The sequence below is a fragment of the Pleurodeles waltl genome, chromosome 4_1 (assembly GCF_031143425.1).
Source record: "Pleurodeles waltl isolate 20211129_DDA chromosome 4_1, aPleWal1.hap1.20221129, whole genome shotgun sequence".
NCBI lineage: Eukaryota > Metazoa > Chordata > Amphibia > Caudata > Salamandridae > Pleurodeles > Pleurodeles waltl.
In genome coordinates, this window is record NC_090442.1 from 680,123,564 (window position 1) to 680,129,563 (window position 6,000).

The following is a 6,000-nucleotide window of genomic DNA, read 5'->3' on the forward strand; positions in this document are numbered from 1 at the left end:
AAACACCTCTGGTTTCTTCCAAAAATTTGGATGTGTCCACGTTGCGCTTTGGGGCGTTTCCTGTCGCAGGCGCTAGGCCTACCCACACAAGTGAGGTATCATTTTTATCGGGAGACTTGGGGGAACGCTGGGTGGAAGGAAATTTGTGGCTCCTCTCAGATTCCAGAACTTTCTGCAACAGAAATGTGAGGAACATGTGTTTTTTTAGCCAAATGTTGAGGTTTGCAAAGGATTCTGGGTAACAGAACCTGGTCCGAGCCCCACATGTCACCCCATCTTGGATTCCCCTAGGTCTCTAATTTTCAGAAATGCACAGGTTTGGTAGGTTTCCCTAGGTGACGGCTGAGCTGGAGGCCAAAATCTACAGGTAGGCACTTCGCAAAAAACACCTATGTTTTCTTCCAAAAATTTGGATGTGTCCAAGTTGCGCTTTGGGGCGTGTCCTGTCGCGGGTGCTAGGCCTACCCACACAAGTGAGGTATCATTTTTATCGGGAGACTTGGGGGAACGCTGAGTGGAAGGAAATTTGTGGCTCCTCTCAGATTCCAGAACTTTCTGCCACAGAAATGTGAGGAACATGTGTTTTTTTAGCCAAATTGTGAGGTTTGCAAAGGATTCTGGGTAACAGAACCTGGTCCGAGCCCCGCAAGTCACCCCTCCTTGGATTCCCCTAGGTCTCTAGTTTTCAGAAATGCACAGGTTTGGTAGGTTTCCCTAGGTGCCGGCTGAGCTAGAGGCCAAAATCTACAGGTAGGCACTTCGCAACAAACACCTCTGGTTTCTTCCAAAAATTTGGATGTGTCCACGTTGCGCTTTGGGGCGTTTCCTGTCGCAGGCGCTAGGCCTACCCACACAAGTGATGTATCATTTTTATCGGGAGACTTGGGGGAACGCTGGGTGGAAGGAAATTTGTGGCTCCTCTCAGATTCCAGAACTTTCTGCCACAGAAATGTGAGGAACATGTGTTTTTTTAGCCAAATTTTGAGGTTTGCAAAGGATTCTGGGTAACAGAACCTGGTCCGAGCCCCGCAAGTCACCCTTCCTTGGATTCCCCTAGGTCTCTAGTTTTCAGAAATGCACAGGTTTGGTAGGTTTCCCTAGGTGCCGGCTGAGCTAGAGGCCAAAATCTACAGGTAGGCACTACGCAAAAAACACCTCTGTTTTCTTCCAAAAATTTGGATGTGTTCACGTTGCGCTTTGGGGCGTTTCCTGTTGCGGGCGCTAGGCCTACCCACACAAGTGAGGTATCATTTTTATCGGGAGACTTGCGGGAACGCTGGGTGGAAGGAAATTTGTGGCTCCTCTCAGATTCCAGAACTTTCTGCCACAGAAATGTGAGGAACATGTGTTTTTTTAGCCAAATTTTGAGGTTTGCAAAGGATTCTGGGTAACAGAACCTGGTCCGAGCCCCGCAAGTCACCCCATCTTGGATTCCCCTAGGTCTCTAGTTTTCAGAAATGCACAGGTTTGGTAGGTTTCCCTAGGTGCTGGCTGAGCTAGAGGCCAAAATCTACAGGTAGGCACTTCGCAAAAAACACCTCTGGTTTCTTCCAAAAATTTGGATGTGTCCACGTTGCGCTTTGGGGCGTTTCCTGTCGCAGGCGCTAGGCCTACCCACACAAGTGAGGTATCATTTTTATCGGGAGACTTGGGGGAACGCTGGGTGGAAGGAAATTTGTGGCTCCTCTCAGATTCCAGAACTTTCTGCAACAGAAATGTGAGGAACATGTGTTTTTTTAGCCAAATGTTGAGGTTTGCAAAGGATTCTGGGTAACAGAACCTGGTCCGAGCCCCACATGTCACCCCATCTTGGATTCCCCTAGGTCTCTAGTTTTCAGAAATGCACAGGTTTGGTAGGTTTCCCTAGGTGCCGTCTGAGCTAGAGGCCAACATCTACAGGTAGGCACTTCGCAAAAAACACCTCTGTTTTCTTTCAAAAATTTGTATGTGTCCACGTTGCGCTTTGGGGCGTTTCCTGTCGCGGGCGCTAGGCCTACCCACACAAGTGAGGTATCATTTTTATCGGGAGACTTGGGGGAACGCTGGGTGGAAGGAAATTTGTGGCTCCTCTCAGATTCCAGAACTTTCTGCCACAGAAATGTGAGGAACATGTGTTTTTTTAGCCAAATTTTGATGTTTGCAAAGGATTCTGGGTAACAGAACCTGGTCCGAGCCCCGCAAGTCACCCCATCTTGGATTCCCCTAGGTCTCTAGTTTTCAGAAATGCAAAGGTTTGGTAGGTTTCCTTAGGTGCCGCCTGAACTAGAGGCCAAAATCTACAGGTAGGCACTTCGCAAAAAACACCTCTGGTTTCTTCCAAAAATTTGGATGTGTCCACGTTGCGCTTTGGGGAGTTTCCTGTCGCAGGCGCTAGGCCTACCCACACAAGTGAGGTATCATTTTTATCGGGAGACTTGGGGGAACGCTGGGTGGAAGGAAATTTGTGGCTCCTCTCAGATTCCAGAACTTTCTGCCACAGAAATGTGAGGAGCATGTGTTTTTTTAGCCAAATTTTGAGGTTTGCAAAGGATTCTGGGTAACAGAACATGGTCCGAGCCCCGCAAGTCACCCCATCTTGGATTCCCCTAGGTCTCTAGTTTTCAGAAATGCACAGGTTTGGTAGGTTTCCCTAGGTGCCGGCTGAGCTAGAGGCCAAAATCTACAGGTAGGCACTTCGCAAAAAACACCTCTGTTTTCTTCCAAAAATTTGGATGTGTCCACGTTGCGCTTTGGGGCGTGTGCTGTCGTGGGTGCTAGGCCTACCCACACAATGGAGGTATCATTTTTATCGGGAGACTTGGGGGAACGCTGGGTGGAAGGAAATTTGTGGCTCCTCTCAGATTCCAGAACTTTCTGCCACAGAAATGTGAGGAACATGTGTTTTTTTAGCCAAATTTTGAGGTTTGCAAAGGATTCTGGGTAACAGAACCTGGTCTGAACTCCGCAAGTAACCCCTCCTTGGATTCCCCTAGGTCTCTAGTTTTCAGAAATGCACAGGTTTGGTAGGTTTCCCTAGGTGCCGTCTGAGCTAGAGGCCAACATCTACAGGTAGGCACTTCGCAAAAAACACCTCTGTTTTCTTTCAAAAATTTGGATGTGTCCACGTTGCGCTTTGGGGCGTTTCCTGTCGCGGGCGCTAGGCCTACCCACACAAGTGAGGTATCATTTTTATCGGGAGACTTGGGGAACGCTGGGTGGAAGGAAATTTGTGGCTCCTCTCAGATTCCAGAACTTTCTGCCACAGAAATGTGAGGAACATGTGTTTTTTTAGCCAAATTTTGAGGTTTGCAAAGGATTCTGGTTAACAGAACCTGGTCCGAACTCCGCAAGTCACCCCTCCTTGGATTCCCCTAGGTCTCTAGTTTTCAGAAATGCACAGGTTTGTTAGGTTTCCCTAGGTGCCGTCTGAGCTAGAGGCCAAAATCTACAGGTAGGCACTTCGCAGAAAACACCTCTGTTTTCTTTCAAAAATTTGGATGTGTCCACGTTGCGCTTTGGGGCGTTTCCTGTCGCGGGCGCTAGGCCTACCCACACAAGTGAGGTATCATTTTTATCGGGAGACTTGGGGGAACGCTGGGTGGAAGGAAATTTGTGGCTCCTCTCAGATTCCAGAACTTTCTGCCACAGAAATGTGAGGAACATTTGTTTTTTTAGCCAAATTTTGAGGTTTGCAAAGGATTCTGGGTAACAGAACCTGGTCCGAGCCCCGCAAGTCACCCTTCCTTGGTTTCCCCTAGGTCTCTAGTTTTCAGAAATGCACAGGTTTGGTAGGTTTCCCTTGGTGCCGGCTGAGCTAGAGGCCAAAATCTAAAGGTAGGCACTTCGCAAAAAACACCTCTGTTTTCTTCCAAACATTTGGATGTGTCCACGTTGCGCTTTGGGGCGTTTCCTGTCGCGGGCGTTAGGCCTACCCACACAAGTGAGGTATCATTTTTATCGGGAGACTTGGGGGAACGCTGGGTAGAATAAATTTGTGGCTCCTCTCAGATTCCATAACTTTCTGCCACAGAAATGTGAGGAACATGTGTTTTTTTAGCCAAATTTTGAGGTTTGCAAAGGATTCTGAGTAACAGAACCTGGTCCGAGCCCCGCTAGTCACCCCATCTTGGATTCCCCTAGGTCTCTAGTTTTCAGAAATGCACAGGTTTGGTAGGTTTCCCTAGGTGCCGGCTGAGCTAGAGGCCAAAATCTACAGGTAGGCATTACGCAAAAAACACCTCTGTTTTCTTCCAAAATTTTGGATGTGTCCACGTTGCGCTTTGGGGCGTTTCCTGTCGCGGGCGCTAGGCCTACCCACACAAGTGAGGTATCATTTTCATCGGGTGACTTGGGGGAGCGCTGGGTGGAAGAAAATTTGTGGCTCCTCTCAGATTCCAGAACTTTCTGCCACAGAAATGTGAGGAACATGTGTTTTTTTAGCCAAATCTTGGGGTTTGCAAAGGATTCTGGGTAACAGAACCTGGTCTGAGCCCCGCAAGTCAACCCTCCTTGGATTCCCCTAGGTCTCTAGTTTTCAGAAATGCACAGGTTTGGTAGGTTTCCCTAGGGGCCGGCTGAGCAAGAGGCCAAAACCTACAGGTAGGCACTTCGCAAAAAACACCTCTGTTTTCTTCCAAAAATTTGGATGTGTCCACGTTGCGCTTTGGGGCGTTTCCTGTCGCGGGCGCTAGGCCTACCCACACAAGTGAGGTATCATTTTTATCGGGAGACTTGGGGGAACGCTGGGTGGAAGGAAATTTGTGGCTCCTCCCAGATTCCAGAACTTTCTGCCACAGAAATGTGAGGAACATGTGTTTTTTTAGCCAAATTTTGAGGTTTGCAAAGGATTCTGGGTAACAGAACCTGGTCTGAGCCCCACAAGTCACCCCTCCTTGGATTCCCCTAGGTCTCTAGTTTTCAGAAATGCACAGGTTTGGTAGGTTTCCCTTGGTACCGGCTGAGCTAGAGGCCAAAATCTACAGGTAGGCACTTTACAAAAAACACCTCTGTTTTCTTCCAAAAATTTGGATGTGTCCACGTTGCGCTTTGGGGCGTATCCTGTCGCGGGCGCATAGCCTACCCACACAAGTGAGGTATCATTTTTATCGGGAGACTTGGGGGAACGCTGGGTGGAAGGAAATTTGTGGCTCCTCTCAGATTCCAGAACTTTCTGCCACAGAAATGTGAGGAACATGTGTTTTTTTAGCCAAATTTTGAGGTTTGCAAAGGATTCTGGGTAACAGAACCTGGTCTGAGCCCCGCAAGTCAACCCTCCTTGGATTCCCCTAGGTCTCTAGTTTTCAGAAATGCACAGGTTTGGTAGGTTTCCCTAGGTGCCGGCTGAGCTAGAGGCCAAAACCTACAGGTAGGCACTTCGAAAAAAACACCTCTGTTTTCTTCCAAAAATTTGGATATGTCCACGTTGCGCTTTGGGGCGTTTCCTGTCGCGGGCGCTAGGCCTACCCACACAAGTGAGGTATAATTTTTATCGGGAGACTTGGGGGAGCGCTGGGTGGAAGAAAATTTGTGGCTCCTCTCAGATTCCAGAACTTTCTGCCACAGAAATGTGAGGAACATGTGTTTTTTTAGCCAAATTTTGGGGTTTGCAAAGGATTCTGGGTAACAGAACCTGGTCTGAGCCCCGCAAGTCACCCTTCCTTGGATTCCCCTAGGTCTCTAGTTTTCAGAAATGCACAGGTTTGGTAGGTTTCCCTAGGTCCCGGCTGAGCTAGAGGCCAAAATCTACAGGTAGGCACTTTGCAAAAAACACCTCTGTTTTCTTCCAAAAATTTGGATGTGTCCCGTTGCGCTTTGGGGCGTTTCCTGTCGCGGGCGCTAGGCCTACCCACACAAGTGAGGTATCATTTTTATCGGGAGACTTGGGGGAACGCTGGGTGGAAGGAAATTTGTGGCTCCTCTCAGATTCCAGAACTTTCTGCCACAGAAATGTGAGGAACATGTGTTTTTTTAGCCAAATTTTGAGGTTTGCAAAGGATTCTGGGTAACAGAACCTGGTCCAAG